Source organism: Nicotiana tabacum, chromosome 7 (assembly GCF_000715075.1).
Source record: "Nicotiana tabacum cultivar K326 chromosome 7, ASM71507v2, whole genome shotgun sequence".
Taxonomy (NCBI): Eukaryota; Viridiplantae; Streptophyta; class Magnoliopsida; order Solanales; family Solanaceae; genus Nicotiana; species Nicotiana tabacum.
Window position 1 is genome coordinate 168,945,474 of NC_134086.1, and position 17,777 is coordinate 168,963,250.

Here is a 17,777-nt window from a genome sequence, read left to right on the forward strand (position 1 = left end):
CAGAATTTCCATTCGACTTCTGAGTTGTCCTCCTTATTCTGCATTGTTTTTAACAACAAACAAAGCATCCATAAGTGTGATTTGTTGCCGAACTTTGTGTTCGCTGAAACACTGGGGTTTGAAGTACCGCTACACCAGTGTGTAATTCGTTCTATCCTGGGAGGAAATAATCTATAACCTTGGATATTAGGAGGGGATTAAATTCCTTAAGGAAACACTGTGAATTCAGTGGGCTCGAATTAATTTCTGTATTTTTTTATTTATATTTACGTTTATAAGCTAACGTTCTAATTTCCAGAATTATTATTTACAAGTACAGAGGAACAACAGTTCAGACTCTGTAAAGGAAGCTCGATTTGGTGAAAGCAACAGAAATAACCAGATATGAACAAGGATTCCATACAGATGTCTTACTTGGATTTCGAGCTCACGAGGATCATGTTCTTGCTTACCAGCAAGTACTCGGGCAAAGTCATCCCCTGCTTCCCCCTTCTCCCAATGATGCCACACTTGGCACAGTAGGAAGCCAAGGACGACAAAATGGAAGAGAACATATATTATAATACCGTAGCGTCAAGGCTTGACATGAACAAACAACTTTCGCGCTGGAACCCAGGTGTCATTGTGTATCAATAGTACGTTTTATTTGTAGAGCAGCTCTAACAACATTGCCCCTTGTGATAATCCCAACCTTCACATTTCAGTAAACAGGGATTCATCAGAAATTAAATGCTGCTGGCAGATGCACTAAAAATCCAAATAAAGAGAAGAAGAAGGCAAATTACCAGTTTGCCATCAACATCAACAACAGGCAGCCGACGGTACTTCGTTTGGAGCAACAACCTAAAATCAGCAGGAATTTATCTCATGATGTCAACTTTATAGTAAAATCTGCTAAATGAATAATCCAGATTCTCATTAAGTGATTAGCAAGAATGCAATAGTCCAGCGGAAGGAGAGAAGATTAGCAAGAATCATCTGCCTTAAATAACATGTCTCTTGCCGCCTTCCCAAATGGAATAGGTATAAAAAAGAAAAGGCATTAAAAGGAATTTTAATAACCAATTGCACTAGCTAATTGGAACCTTATTACAGCTTAATGAAAATACAAAAGCTTGTTCAATTACCTTGCAGCATCTTCAAGGTTGGTGTTTTCACGGACAGATAATGGAGTTGGTGTCATGACATCACCAACAACTTTTTCATTAGTTTTGCTCAGTAGCTTCTGAACCTCATTAAACGTCTACAGAATCAAATCAAGAAACGTAACAAGATACAGAGGGTATTGCGGAAGCCAAATGTATATAGCGAAATGTATATAGTGTGAATGAGTCACAACTACTATACGACAGTCACCAAATAATAAATAAGACAATAAAACAACAATAAAAGGAACACCAGAATTTATGAGGTTCAGCCAATTTTGTCTACTTTCTCGGACACAACCAATATTTTATTTCACTCCAAAAATACAAGTGAAATAATACTAAAGAGAGAAGATACAAATGCCTTAGGAAGATAAGAAGGCAAATGAGGTGTGTATAAATCCTAAACATTAGGCCTCCTTTTATAGAGAAAAATTCCCAAACCCAAATTGTCACCCACCGATGTGGGACTTTTGACAATCAACAAATCTCCACCTTGGCAAAATTCCACATCTTCAACTTTCTCTCAATAACAAATTTTGGTTGTGTCTTCATCTTCAATCTTCAGTGTTCAACAATGTTGATCAAATCCAAACAATGTTGAAACTTGACCGCAGTCACCACCTTTGTCAGCATATCAGCAGGATTCTCCGTAGTATGAATTTTCTTCACCGTGACTCCACCTTCTTCTATGATTTCTCGTACGAAATGATACCGAACATCAATGTGTTTCGTCCTTGCATGATAAACTTGGTTCTTAACTAATTGAATAGCACTTTGACTATCACAAAAAATTGTGATACTTTTTTGCCCAATGTCAAGCTCTTTTAGCAACCCCTGAAGCCAAATTGTCTTCTTCACAACCTTTGTAATAGCCATGTACTCTGCCTCTGTTGTAGACAAAGTAACTGTTGACTGCAAAGTAGACTTACAACTAACTCGTGTCTTTGCAAAAGTAAACACAGAACCAGTAGTTCATCTTCGTTTGTCTAGATCACCCGCAAAATCTGAGTCACAATATCCAAATACGAACTGATTGCCTTCCTGCTCAAAAACTAACCCAACATCTACAGTATTATGAATATACCATAGAATCCACTTCACAGCTTGTCAATGCTCCTTTCTTGGATTATGCATATATCTGCTAATAACTCCAACAACTTCTGAAATGTCAGGTCTCGTACAGACCATTGTATACATCAAGTTATCAACAACATTTGCGTATGGTACTTTTGACATATACTCTCGTTTAGCTTCATCTTTTGGTGAATAGTAGTACTTAGCTTAAAATAGGGAGCAAGTGGAGTACCAACTGGCTTAGTCTTCTCATCTATGTCAAAGCGTTGTAGTACTCTCTTCAAATATTCTTTCTGAGATAAACAGAGTTTCTTTGAACGTCTATCTCTTATTATCTCAATGCCAAAAAATTTCTTTGCCTTACCCAAATCCTTCATCTCGAACTCCTTCTTCAGTTGAATCTTCAACTTATCAATTTCTTCCGAATTCTTGGAAGCTATCAACATATATGAGAAGATATACAAAGGAACCATCTTCAAGCTTGCGCAAATACACACAATGATCGTATTTGCTTCTCTTGTACCTTGCCACAACATAAACTTGTCAAATCTCTTGTACCATTGTCTAGAAGATTATTTCAATCCGTACAATAATTTTTCAAGTTTGCATACCATATTTTCTTTTCCAGCAACTTTGAATCCTTCTGGCTGAGTCATGTAGATTTCCTCTTCCAAGTTTCCATGTAAAAACTACCAAAGCCAACATAATTCTAATGGAGGAATGTTTTACAACTGGAGAAAACATTTCATTGTAATCAATTTCCTCCTTTTGAGCATATCCTTTGGCCACCAATCTTGCTTTGTAGCGAACATCTTCTTGGTTAGGAAATCTTTCTTTCTTTGCAAATACCCATTTGCACCCAATTGCTTTCTTTCCCTTCGGGAGATTGACCAATCTCCATGTATGATTCTGATGAAGGGACTGTATTTCATCATTTATGGCAATCCTTCACTTATCTTCTTCTGAACTTTGGACTGCATCTTTATAAATGGTAGGAACATCATCAGCTACAATTGAGGCGGCACAAGCAACCGTCTTATAAGACGAACAGGTTTTGTTATTGTCTTTTTTGGTATGCTAGTTGCAATTGATTCAAGTTGTTGTTGAGGTTCCTGAGTTGGAATCTCCCTCTCTACTAGCTCTTCTTCCAGAGGATAATCTTCATTTGTTTCCTCCTCTGCTTCTTGTGTTGGAAAAATAAATTTTTCCTCAAACTCCACTTGCTTAGAAACACCCTCATTTTGTTTGGTATCTTCTGTTACCTTATTTACTTAGCAGATTCATCAAAAGTAACATCCCTGCTGAATATTATTTTCTTTGTCATAGGACACTATAAGCGATATCCTTTGTCTCCAGAAGTAATCCCTATGAAAATAGTCTTCTTTGCCCTTGGATCCAATTTTGACTCTGTCATATGATAATATGCAGTTGAGCCAAACACGTGCAAATAGTCATAATATACAGCAGATTTTCCATACCATTTTTCAAATGGTGTCTTGCCATCAATAGCAGCAGATGGTAAGCGATTAATGAGGTGACATGCATATGTAATTGCCTCAGCCCAAAATTCTTTTCCCAAGCCAGCATTGGACAACATACATTGTACCTTCTCCAGCAAGGTCCAGTTCATACGTTCTACCACTCCATTCTATTGTGGTGTATGTCTGACAGTGAAGTGTCAGACGATGCCATTATTTTCATAGACCTTATTAAAATGATCATTTTTGTATTCACCTTCATTGTCTGTGCAAATACACTTGATCCTCCTGCCTGTTTGATTCTCCACCATCATTTTCCATTTGAGAAAAATTCCCAACACTTCATCTTTGCTCTTCATTGTATACACCCATACTCTTTGGGAAAAATCATCAACAAAGGTTACAAAATAGTGCTTCCCACCTAATGAAGGTGTTTTGGAAGGACCCCAAACATCAGAGTGTACATAATCCAAAATACCTTTAGTATTATGGATCGTTGTCCTTGTTTGTTTCCCTTTGACACAATGCTCGCAAAACTCCAAGTTGCAAGCCTTTACTCCTTTTAACAATTCTTGATCTGATAAAGTTTTCAAGGATTTACCTCCAGCATGTCCCAATCGCATGTGTCATAGCCTGGCTGCTTCTTCCTCTTTTTCGTCACTAGATGTTACTATCGCTGTCCCAACAACTGTACTACTGCAATAACGGTACATGTTATTATTCTTCCGATTGGCCTTCATTACCACTAGTGCACCGGAGCATACTCTCATCACTCTATTTTCTGCAATGATTTTAAACCCTTTTGATTCTAGGGCTCCCACAGAGATGTGATTCTTCTTCAAATCCGGTACATATCGAACATCTGTTAATGTACTGATCATTCCATCATGGTTCCTTAATCGTATTGAACCAATGTCATATGAGGTAAGAGGGCTATTATCTGCTGTGGGACACATATGATAGCTACAAGTTGAGTCCATCAACCATATGTCTGATGATGTTGATGGCCCTGTTGTAACTAATGAGAAGTCTGAATCATCACAATCAGCTATATTTGAATCCATAATGTCTTTTCCATTGTTATGTTTGGCCTTATTCTTCAACTTCGGACAGTTTTTCTTCCAGTGTCCCTTTTCTCGACAAAAGGCACATTCATCTTTGCTGGGTCTAGATCTTGACTTAGATCTTCCCTTCTTTGTCCTCATTTGATTTTGAGGACGACCCCTCACAACCAGTGCTCCTCCTTCTCCGCCCTTTTGTTTTTCTCCCTTTCTTTGTTCATAGCTGTACAAAGCCGAACAAACTTCTCTGAGAAAAATTTCGTCATTCCCATGGAGTAGAGTAGTTTCAAGGTGCTTGTACTCATCAGGAAGTGACCCCAATAATACCAAGGCCAAGTTACCATCATCAAAAGTTGCATCCATATTTTGTAAATCTGTGACCAACTTATTGAAACTGGTGATATGTTCGTTCATTGTGGTACCAGGAACATAGGTGAAGCGAAACAGTTTCTTCTTCATGTACAATTTATTTTGACTATTTTTCTTCAAATATTTATCCTTCAGTGCTTTCCATAATTTACTTGCAGAAGTTTCCTTTGTGTATGGATATTTTGCTCTCTAGCAAGATAAGATCGAATGGTACAGCAAACAACACGATTGATAACTCTCCAATCTTCTTCTCCAATAATATCTGGTCTTTTTTCTTCAATGGAAAGATCTAGACCTTGTTGAAAAAGGACATCTAGAACCTCGTCTTGCCACATCCCAAAATGTCCTGATCCGTCAAAAATTTCTACCGCAAATTTCGCATTTGACACAATTCTTGTCATAAGCGAAGATGCCAATGATGATGTATTGTTGACACTTGATTTAGATTCTTCTTGTTTATTGTCTCCCATCTTTGACATAAATATTATTAATAGATGACGACAAAAATCAAGATTATTTCCTTTTTGGTATAGAAGATCAGATTAAGCTGCAACCACAGAGCATACTCAGACAGAACCTTGACTCAGTTACCAAGATAAATCTTTTCTGATGTGGAAGATTAGATTATGCTGCAACCACAGAGCATACTTAAACAATACCTTGGCTCTGATACCAATTGTTGTGGAAGCCAAATGTATATAGTGTGAATGAGTCACAACTATTATACAAAAAATTATGGCTGCCACCAAATAATAAATAAGATAATAAAGCAACAATAAAAGGAACACCAGAATTTACGAGGTTCGGCCAATTGTACCTACTTCCTCGGACACAACCAATATTTTATTCCACTCCAAAAATACAAGTGAAATAATACTAAAGAGAGAAGATACAAATGCCTTAAGAAGATAAGAAGGCAAATGAGAGGTGTGTATAAATCCTAAACATTAGGCCTCCTTTTATAAGAAAAAATTCCCACCAAGTTTACTTCCCAACCGATGTGGGATATTGTCGTATTCAACAATCAACTCATCATTAACAAAATTATCTCTAGAATATTTTACACTACATATTGACACCTATTTATGGTAATCTCTAGAAAACCTTTTTTTCCCTGTGAGAGAGAGTACTCACCAAAATGAGAGCCAAACTCACACATAAACTCTGGCCTGAATACTTGTAACACCTTGCACTCACCAAAAACTATTTCTTAGCATGATGACTTAATTCTTCAGGTCCTACTAACAATCCGTGAATCAGGCATGCAGAGTCAGATTCAACTAGGAATGTGCTTAGCTTAGAAAATGATTCACTGATGTTTCAGCTAACTTATTCAAAGAAAAAAAAAGGAATCACTAAATATGATCGTAGAGCATTCTTCACATCAAAATTGTGTCCTAAACTATTATCTCAGCTCACAGCTAAAACAGCAATATAAAATAGAAGTGCAAGCATAAAACCATATTACAAACCACAACAAGTAAAATTAAGTAATGAAAATTGTTATCTACTATAAGAAAAAGATTATTACACACCATCCCAATTGTCTTGTTTCTGATATATTCTTTTCTTGGACAATTGATACTGCAGCCAAATTTAACATTCCAAGATTGGCTATTCATGGCACAAGCTTTTTGCCCTTTGTGTTGGGGAGAGAATCAGGCTTCATAAGCCTTTTAAGAATGTCTCCTCTGATTCTGAATCTTTTGTTGTACCGAATTTAGCTTACTAGATCAAGCTGACTAGATCATAGTTATCACTGTTTGATCGAATTGAAGAAGATATTAATATTCCCCTGATGGTAAAAGCGGTTAGAGAATCGGGCTTGAAGGGCAATGGAGTTATCTTCAACAGCTTCTATGAGCTTGAACCGGATTATGTTGAACTTTATACTAAGGTTCTAGGTAGAAAAGCTTGGGCTATTGGCCCGCTTTCGTTGTGTAACAGGGACATTGAAGATAAAGCTGAAAGAGGGAAGAAATCCTCTTTCGATAAACACGAGTGCATGAAATGGCTTGATTCAAAAAAATCAAGTTCCGTCGTTTACATTTGGGAGCATAGCAAATTTCACCACTTTACAAATGCGTGAACTAGCTATGGGAATTGAAGCTTCAGGACAAAAATTCATTTGGGTTGTTAGAATAGAACTAGATAAAGAATAATGGCTGCCTGAAGGATTCGAGAAAAGATCAAAAGGAAAAGGATTAATAATAAGAGGATGGGCACCCCAATTGTTAATTCTTGATCACGAAGCTATAGGAGCTTTTGTTACCCATTATGGATGGAATTCGACGTTGGAAGGAATATCAGCAGGAGTACCCATGGTGACATGGTCTGTATTTACGGAACAATTCTTTAATGAAAAGTTGGTAACTGAAGTCTTGAGAGTGGGGTTGGTGTTGTTTCTATGAAATGGCAAAATACATTTAGCGAGGGAGTGAAAAAAGAAGCAATAGCAAAGGCAATAAGGAGGGTAATGGTGGGTGGAGAAGCAGAAGGATTCAGAAGCAGAGCTAAAGCGTACAAGGAAATGGCAAGGAAAGCTGTTGAAATAGGAGGATCATCTTACTCTAATTTGACTACTTTGCTGGAAGATATAAGTACATTTAGTTCCATAAGTGATTAACGATTTATCCCTACTAGAATAAAGATGTTGTTGGTTAGTGGTTACTTATTTGCTTACACACATAATCTGATTTTTATGAGTGTTAATAATATTATTTATCCCCAAAGTCCAGAACTTAAGCAAATAGAGTTCGAGGTTAAAGTTAATACTAGTTCCTTCATGTCCCTAATTTGTGAAAAATAATCTTTGTCTAAAAAGAAGGAAAATATGTGTGCAAGCAAAGGAGTCCAGAACCAAAGTGTTGCTTTGTCCGTTAAGGTATAGCGCATGGGTTGCATGCGCTATATGTAAACTTTACTGTCCCACAAATAATTGATTTGAACTTTGTTGACCCACCAATAATTGAGGGTATAGGGCATGCATAATACACGCTACATATATAGCGCGTATTATGTATGCTCTATACCCTCAATTATTGTACCCCCGAACTATTTTTTGTTTATTTAAGGAGTTTCAGTATTTCGGTAAAAATCCATTTAGGATCCTCCAGGTCTTCCAAAATATTTGTTTGCTTAACTTATTTTGCATTTTGTCATAATGTCCGAAGAGCAAAAAGTTAGGGTTGCATTATATTGGGAGAGGATGAGGCTGTGATGGAGAATAACTCAGTACGCTATAGTTATTCTCCACAGTGTATTGTTAAGTTGCCACTTATAATTGAGTATGATAGATTGGTTTCACTGTTATGTACCACTTACAATTGAGTATGCTATATTGATTTCGTTGTTATGTAAAAAAATGAGTGAGAGAAAACGTTCGGTGAATATTAAAGCAACCGAAAGATATATGTATTTTGTTACTCTGCAAGAGGTTACTTGTTATGCTTAATTTAACATCGAAGACGATTAAACTCTGACAGATATTTTGAGGACTTCGGATGAACATCGGGAACTTCTTGTGATAGTTGGAAATGTACGTCAAGGCTGAAGACGTTCGCAATATTATGGTTCCGCAAAGTAGAGATTACCCTCAATCATCAGGTGTTTTTTGGGAGTAGTTTTATCCGAACAAGTTCCGTTTAAAAGAGTTTGGCCAGATCTAAACTTATCTTCACGGGTGATTAAGGAGCGAGGACATAATTTCTCCCCAAGTTTACATAATCCACAAGCCGAGTGATAAATTTTAATTTTCCTTTGTATTAGAATATTTTTTATGTATTATATTTGTATTAACACTCATACATTCCAAAGGGGGTACCGACCAGATATGAATTTTACAAGTTATGAATCAACGGACAATTGGAATATGCCTAGTATTGATGTGTTGGATTATGATGGTCCATCCGGGAGTCATCAACAACAGAATAATGTGCATCATGGGATATCAACATATTATGATTTCTAAGTTAAGTGATAAAGTTTATATGTAATGTTTGGATGAATTTGAGAAACTTATTATTTTATTAGTTGTGCAGTAAAAACGAGCAATTTGAAGGTCATGTACTTACTCAATTGCTCGAAAATGATATATTTAGTCGGGATTTGGCATATGCACAGAGTCAGGAAGATGATAGTGATTATGACAACAATGCTGATGAGTTTGGAGATGACACACCCTTCCCTGATGAGGGTGATGTTGATACTCAACCGAGCCCCCCCCCCCCCCGAAAAAGGGTATACGTAAAGGGAGCTTTTCCAATTAAAGGACAATCGAAACGGGATTTTTTTTTTAAAGATTCAGAGTCGCCACTTGGGAGATTTGTAGTGTCCCAAGTCACCGATTGAATATCGAATCGAGGAAAAGAATGACTCTGTTTAACAGTCTGCGCACCAGAAATCCGAATAAGGAATTCTGTTAACCTGGGAGAAGGTGTTAGGCATTCCCGAGTTCCGTGGTTCTAGCACGGTCGCTCAACTGTCATATTCGACTTGATTATCTGATTTTATGCAATTATGAACCTACGTGAAAATTTAACTATTTACCGCTTTTGTTATTATTTATTCAAAGAATTGCAACGTCGTGAGAATGCATCTCGAATTGCGCCACATAAATGTACCCGCAATTTTCGATACGCTCCAACTTCATTGAGATTTGGATTTGGGTCACATAAATGTGCACCCGAGTTTAGGAAGACAACATTATTAAATACGCGCCTAATGATACTAACGCGTTGTTATTTTGAGAAAAGCAGTAAAGTTCGCTATGCGGCCTATCTCGAAATCTAAGCATTTTGAAATAACTATTCGTTGAGGGCCCCGCAGTTTGTGTATTCTTGTTTGTCGAAGCTCGTATTTTTTAAAGAAATTTGCAACGTCATGGAAATGCATCTCGAACCACGTCACAATCAATGTACCCGTGATTAATGACACATTTCGACTTCGTTGTGATTTAGATTTGGGTCAAATAAATGTGCACCCGAGTTTAAGAAAGTAAATTATTAAAAGTATGTGCCTAACAGTGACTAAAGCGTTATTACTTTGGGAAAAAGGCCGTGAAATTTGCTAAGCGGCCGATCCCGAGTTCTAAGTAATTAATATATATATATATATACAATCGTGAGGGCCCCGCAATCGTTGAGTTTTACTAGGCGAGGCTCGTGTCGTTTATTTTGAAAGGACAATCCTGAAGTGACTACATTTTTTATTAAGTTCGTCTCTAAAATAAAAGAGCAGAGGTCCTAATTAGTTAAGACAAATCCAAACGGAAAATTGCAACAGAGCTTACTCAAGGGAGATTGTATCGTTCCTTATTCTATTAGTTAATAACACTAAAGTTGAGACTATGAATAGAACACGAGATTGACACCCAGTAATATCAAACAAACTAACTATTCTTTAATTAATTTAAACTAACATTATTAGATGAATTGAACTATTGGAATTAATTATGTGCAATACAAAGCCATTTTTTTAACGATTTTTACGACTTGTCCAAGACATGCGTCAATGCTTAAAAACTGACATCAGGCTAACATCAATCACTAACATTTGAGAATATTAGTTACTAACATTATTCACATTGCTATTTAAAGTGATATTACTTACTCAAGTGAACTCGCAATTTCAGAACTAACCCTATTAAACCAACATGCTGATTTCCATGAACTATTTGAACCCGTTTTGTGGCATAACCTATTTGAAACTATTACACGACTACTGAAAAAAGAAATAGCTACACTATATTTCATAACTAGTAATCACAAACAAAGATTAATTACAATTGATATTCCATATTTGTATAAATGGATTCAATCAGTCCAGTTTATGCATTTTAAAATCATTCCAATACATACTATGAAATATCAAATGAACTACTGCTTATACATCAAATTAAACGCAAAGAAAACAGTTATTTTCAGAAATCCATTCCAACAACTCTTTACTTCCCTTCCTTTAAATTTGCGAGCTGTAGAACATGTACTTGGATAACGGAAATACAAGAAGATGAAGGAGTGGTCAGCAACAGTAATAGCCAGCAACAACCAGTAAACAGAACACCCAGTGATAGATTTGAAAATCAATAGGGTTCCAGCACACTCAATGAAATAGCACCCACACCAACCAACGCCGACCAGAAATAACAAACTCAACAACCACTTAAAACCTCAGTGAAAACCCAGAAATAATCAGCCTATTTTTTACTATCATATTACTGAACTTTTAAATGTTAAAAATCCAGCCTAGACTCTAAGAAAATTTGGAAGAGAAACGATTTTCTTCCTCTAAAAACCAGCCCCCTCTCTGTCTTGAAATGACCCTATTTATAACCCAAAACAGGTATGGGCAACATATTTTAATCAATCCCTTTTTAATCTTTTTATATCATTATGTTTTGTTCCCCACTCTTGCATGTCTTATTCCCCACTATATTAAACAAATGTATTAGTTCCCACTACCACATGTCTTGTCCCCTACTAGGTATTATTTTAATATTATTAATGTCTAGTGGACAGAGCACTCAAATTAATACATTTTTTAAAACTTAAAATCCCGAAAATGCCCCTGCAACTACTGAAAATACCATTCTACCCCCTCAGCTATATCAAATCTTACTAAATCAATTAACCAAACTATAGCAGCTATAACCAATCTTAATTGAGAAATCCTAACAATTGACTGATTTAAACACATGAAACTAACTCCCAATTAATGACATTAAGATTCATCAAACTTAAATCATAATTTAAGCTTGAAACTTAATTCAGACCAAATATCATCAAAATAAAGATTTAGTGATTAAACTAACACACTTCTAGATTAAACCTAAACAAAACAAATGAACATTGTCCACATATTGGATGAAAACAAACCGATTTTATATGCAAGAAATGATGAACAACAACAAGAAAAGAAACAACATAACATAACCAAGAAAAGACAGAAACTAGAACGAGGCAAGATAATTGAAACAAATAAGAAGAACGACAGATTCATGAACTTGTACTGCTACTCACTACGTTCGATTATGGAAACACGCAGCTCATTTATATCAGTTTAACCAAAAAAAACAAGATGAAATCAAAAGGAAATGGACCTTTAATGTTGCCAAAAAATGGATTTTCCCAAGTGATTGAACATAGAAACTCTTTGAGCAGAGCTGTACAGCAAAGGCAAACAACGAACAAAAGCTTCAAGCTAATGTTCCAAGAAACTCGAGCAAATCTGGAAGGTCATAACAACAAGTTATTTTTTCCTTTCTAATTCCAATATACTACTCTTATTGAGTATTATTATAGTTGAAAACCAATTCAAGGGAAACTATTACTATCATTATCATCCAGTGAAGTTCTTAGATATCAATTCCAGCAAATTACAACGATAGAAAACAAATAAAAGTAAGAAACACAAAACCCAAAGTTCAAGACTAAATCAAAATCATAATACAAAACAGTCAATGGCAATAAGAGCAGGAATTGAGGCGAAGTGAATATAACACAATGCAGAAAATACCAATTCAAGAAGGATATGAACTTGACTGCGTTCGAACCACATTAACGAAGCAAAACTCGGATAGACCTGACTGGGAACCTCAATGAAATAAACTCGACTCTTCAGCGATGATTGAAACCGGATCGGACTGAACTCAACAACGAGTTCGAGAGTCAACAACTGCAAATTTTCGACCTCAACAGCTTTTGGGAACTGATCGCGACTGAGATTTTTGAATGGTAGAACGAAAGTGAGATATGGATAACCATATTAGTCGCTTATGTTTGTCTTTTCTTTGAGTGTATTCGTCGCTGCCAGTTATTGTGAGAGATGGGAGCTCTGTTTGGTTTCTGTTGAGAAGATGAAAGGTGGTGTTTCATGGTGGTTTCAAGCCATGGCTACTGGTTTACCAGACTCCAACGGAGGTGGTGGTTGTGGTCGTTTGGACTGAACAACGTCGCCGGAGGTGGTCGTTGCTGCGTGTGTGCGTTTCAGGCGAGTTCAGTGGTGAAGGGAGGAATGGTCGTTCGTTTGGTTCAGAAATGGCTGGAAAAGAAGTTCAAGATCGGGGGTCGTCGATGGTGTCTCCTCTAATGGAGGTCCTGGTCGTAAAAATGAAGAAGCAACATAACGGATGGGGTCTCATTTTGGATGTTCAGCTGCTAGTTCGTTTTGGGTGTTGAAGGGGTCGTTTGGGGAAGATGAAGATGGGAGGGCAGTCATGGGGGTGGTCATTTGGACGACAATGAAGAAAAAGGCAGCCATGGACGTGGGAGCTTCGACGAAGACGAAGAAGAAGGCAGCCATGGGAGAGTTTGTTTGGAGAACGAGAAGAAGGGGAGGCGGGTGGTTTAGGGTTTTTTGTAGGTTAGGGGTTTTTTAGAAAAATGAAAATGAAAAAATGGAAGAAAAAAGGGTGTGTTTGGGTTAGGGGCGGACCGGGTCGGTGGGTTTTTGGGTTGGATAAGGTGTTATTTGGTTTGGGCCTAGTTGATTTAATTTAAAAGGTGGCCCAGTCCGATTTTCTTCTTATTTCCATTGCTTCTTTTTCTTCTTTTATTTTTCTTTAAATAAAACTAAAATTCTAAAAATCCTAAATTAGCCTATAGAACTAAATTAATTTATAAAAGTGCTAATTAATTCTCAATAACAATTAACACACAATTAAATAGCAATTACGATAAAATCACACAATTTGGACACTAAATGCTAAAAATGCAACGTACATTATTTTTATGATTTTTGTTTTTGTAAAACAAACTTAATTGCTCCTAATTGTAGAATTAAATCATAAGTGCAAATGCAACATATTTTTGTATTTTTTATTAATTTAACAAATAAACATGCACGGACAAATACAAATAATTATCCAAAAATGCCACGAAAATTCTCAAAATTGCACACAAAGGAAAATTGTTTTATTTTGAATTTTTTGGGAGTAATTCTCACATAGGGCAAAAATCACGTGCTCACAGCTGCCCCTCTTTGTCCGAAAACACAAAGAGTTGTCGTGCAAAGATAAAGTGAGCAGATACGAGCGATTTTTGCCCATCCGAGTACTCCGTGTGAAGCAATTTTTGAAAGATTTAACCGAACCTTTGCTTCAAAGGTTTCCTACATATCCATGGCTAGAAGGGAATCAGGTTAATGTAGTTTGGGAAGTTTTGGTAGCTGGAACTACCATGGGACTGCAATGTTACTGCTGTTGCATGCTGTTATTATTGCTTGCCGACCTCCTTATTACACCATGCTGAAAGAAAACAAGAAGCTAGACTAAACTATAGTCTATGAATTACAAAATCTTATCTAGATCTTCAACCGTGCTCATGTATCTCTTGTTGCTTTGATATCTCGGTGACTGGTGTTTCCTCTGACGTTTCTTTCTTTCTGATTTGTCTTGTATTCTCCCTTGACTGCCGATCTCGAACTGCTTATTTCCTTCTCGTGAGCTTCGTATTATTTTTCCATCCAATCTTGAACTTCCTTCTTCTGCTGGGGATTTTTGTTGTTTCCCGCTGGGGATTTCGGTTGTATTCCTCTCTGCTGTTTCTTTACTTCTAGCTTGACTTGTGGTCTTCCTTCTGATTTCTGTTGGGTTTTTTTGTTGTAACCCTTCGCTTTACTGACTTCAAACTTCCATGTATTCCTCTGTTATATGGGCGGGCTCCCAACTTCCAAACTTGAAATGTAATGACTGAAATGTATTCCTCTATTATATGGGCAGGCTCCCAACTTCAAAACTTGAAATTTAAAGATTGAAATGAATTCCTCTGTTATATGGGCGGGCTCCCAACTTCAAAACTCGAAATGTAAAGACTGAAATGTATTCCTCTATTATATGGGCGGGCTCCCAACTTCCAGACTTGAAATGTAACGACTGAAATGTATTCCTCTATTATATGGGCGGGCTCCCAACTTCAAAACTTGAAATTTAAAGACTGAAATGTATTCCTCTGTTATATAGGCGGGCTCCCAACTTCAAAACTCGAAATGTAAAGACTGAAATGTATTCCTCTGTTATATGGGTGGGATCCCAACTTCAAAACTGGAAATGTAAAGACTGAAATGTATTCCTCTATTATATGGGCGGGCTCCCAACTTCTTCAACTTAAAATGTAAAGACTGAAATGTATTCCTCTGTTATATGGGCGGGCTCCAAACTTCAACCAACAAATTCAAAAAAATAAATCGTCATTCCGTTCTTCAGGCAGGGCTCCTGACCTCAACAACAATTTTGAAAAATAAATCATCATTCTGTTCTGCGGGCGGGGCTCCTAACCTCAACAACAACTTCGAAAATAAAGCATCATTTCGTTCTTCAGGGGGGGCTCCTGACCTTAACAACAACTTCGAAAAATAAAACGTCATTCTGTTCTTCAGGGGGGCTCCTGACCTCAACAACAACTTCGAAAAATAAATCGCTATTCCGTTCTTCAGGGGGGGCTCCTGACCTCAACAACAACTTCGAAAAATAAATCGTCATTCCGTTCTTCAGGGGGGCTCCTGACCTCAACAACAACTTTGAAAAATAAATCGCCATTCTGTTTTTCAGGGGGACTCCTGACCTCAACAACAACTTCAATGATTCAAACTACATTCCGTTCTTCAGGGGGGCTCCTGACTTCAACAACAACTTCGAAAAATAAATCGTCATTCCTTTCTTCAGGCGGGCGAGACTTCAACAACAACTTCGAAAAATAAATCGTCATTCCATTCTTCAGGCGGGGCTCCTGACCTCAACAACAACTTCGAAAAATAAATCGACATTCCGTTCTTCAGGGGGGCTCCTGACCTCAACAACAATTTCAAAAAATAAATTGCCATTCCGTTCTTCAGGCGGGGCTCCTGACTTCAACAACAACTTCGAAAAATAAATCGCTATTCCTTTCTTCAGGCGGGCGAGACTTCAACAACAACTTTGAAAAATAAATCGTCATTCCGTTCTTCAGGCGGGGCTCCTGACCTCAACAACAACTTCGAAAAATAAATCGCCATTCCGTTCTTCAGGGGGCTCCTGACCTCAAAAACAACTTCGAAAAATAAATCGTCATTCCGTTCTTCAGGGGGTGCTCCTGACCTCAACAACAACTTCGAAAAATAAATCGACATTTCGTTCTTCAGGCGGGGCTCCTGACCTCAGCTACAACTTCGAAAAATAAATCGGCATTCCGTTCTTCAGGGGGGGCTCCTGTCCTCAACAAAAACTTCAAAAAATAAAGCGCTATTCCGTTCTTCAGGGGGGCTCCTGACCTCAACAACAACTTCAAAAAATAAATCGTCATTCTGTTCTTCAGGGGGGCTCCTGACCTCAACAACAACTTTGAAAAATAAATCGCCACTCCTTTCTTCAGGCGGGGCTCCTAACCTCAACAATAACTTCGAAAAATAAATTGCCATTCCTTTCTTCTGGCGGGCGAGAACAACTTCGAAAAATAAATCGTCATTCCGTTCTTTAGGGGGCTCCTGACCTCAACAACAACTTCGAAAAATAAATTGTCATTCCGTTCTTCAGGGGGGCTCCTGACCTCAACAACAACTTCGAAAAACAAATCGTCATTCCTTTCTTTAGGCGGACGAGACTTCAACAACTACTTCGAAAAACAAATCATCATTTCGTTCTTCAGGCGGGGCTCCTGACCTCAACAACATCTTCGAAAAATAAATCGCCATTCCGTTCTTCAGGGGGCTCCTAACCTCAACAACAACTTCGAAAAATAAATCGTCATTCCGTTCTTCAGGCGGGGCTCCTGACCTCAACAACAACTTCGAAAAATAAATCGTCATTCCGTTATTCAGGGGGCTCCTGACCTCAACAACAACTTCGAAAAATAAATCGCCATTCCGTTCTTCAGGGGGGGCTCCTGACCTCAACAACAACTTCGAAAAATAAAACGTTATTTCGTTCTTCAGGCGGGGCTCCTGACCTCAATAACAACTTCGAAAAATAAATCGTTATTCCGTTCTTCAGGGGGGCTCCTGACCTCAACAATAACTTCGAAAAATAAAGCGCCATTCCGTTCTTCAAGGGGGGCTTTTGACCTCAACAACAACTTAGAAAAATAAATCGTCATTCCATTCTTCAGGGGGGGCTCCTGACCTCTACAACAACTTTGAAAAATAAATCGCCATTCCTTTCTTCAGGCGGGGCTCCTGACCTTAACAACAACTTTGAAAAATAAAGCGTCATTCCGTTCTTCATGCGGGGCTCCTGACTTTAACTTAAAATGTAAAGACTGAAATGTATTCCTCTGTTATATGGGCGGGCTCCCAACTTCCGGACATGAAATTTAAAGACTGAAATGTACTCCTCTGTTATATGGGCGGGCTCCTAACCTCAACCAACAACTTCGAAAAATAAATCGCCATTCCGTTCTTCAGATGGGGCTCTTGACCTCAACAACAACTTCGAAACATAAATCGCCATTCCGTTCTTCAGGCAGGGCTCCTGACCTCAACAACAACTTCGAAAAATAAATCGCCATTCCGTTCTTCAGGCGGGGCTCCTGACCTCAACAACAACTTCGAAAAATAAATCGCCATTCCTTTCTTCAGGCGGGCGAGACTTTAACAACAACTTTGAAAAATAAATCGCCATTCCGTTCTTCAGGCGGGGCTCCTGACCTCAACAACAACTTCGAAAAATAAATCATCAT

At 37.7% G+C, this 17,777-nt stretch overlaps 1 long non-coding RNA gene and 1 pseudogene across 1 annotated transcript; one reads left to right on the top strand and one right to left on the bottom strand.

The window, feature by feature from the left end:
- Window positions 1-241: 241 nt before the first annotated feature.
- LOC107783412 (uncharacterized) lies at window positions 242-1,194 on the bottom strand. The gene is made up of 3 exons (XR_001647450.2): window positions 1,128-1,194; window positions 786-843; window positions 242-691 (listed from the first exon to the last, which is right to left on the bottom strand). It is a non-coding gene; the product is annotated as an uncharacterized LOC107783412 (long non-coding RNA).
- A 5,429-nt stretch (window positions 1,195-6,623) lies between these two features.
- On the top strand, window positions 6,624-7,756 carry LOC107783411 (scopoletin glucosyltransferase-like; annotated as a pseudogene).
- The last annotated feature ends 10,021 nt before the right edge of the window (window positions 7,757-17,777 follow it).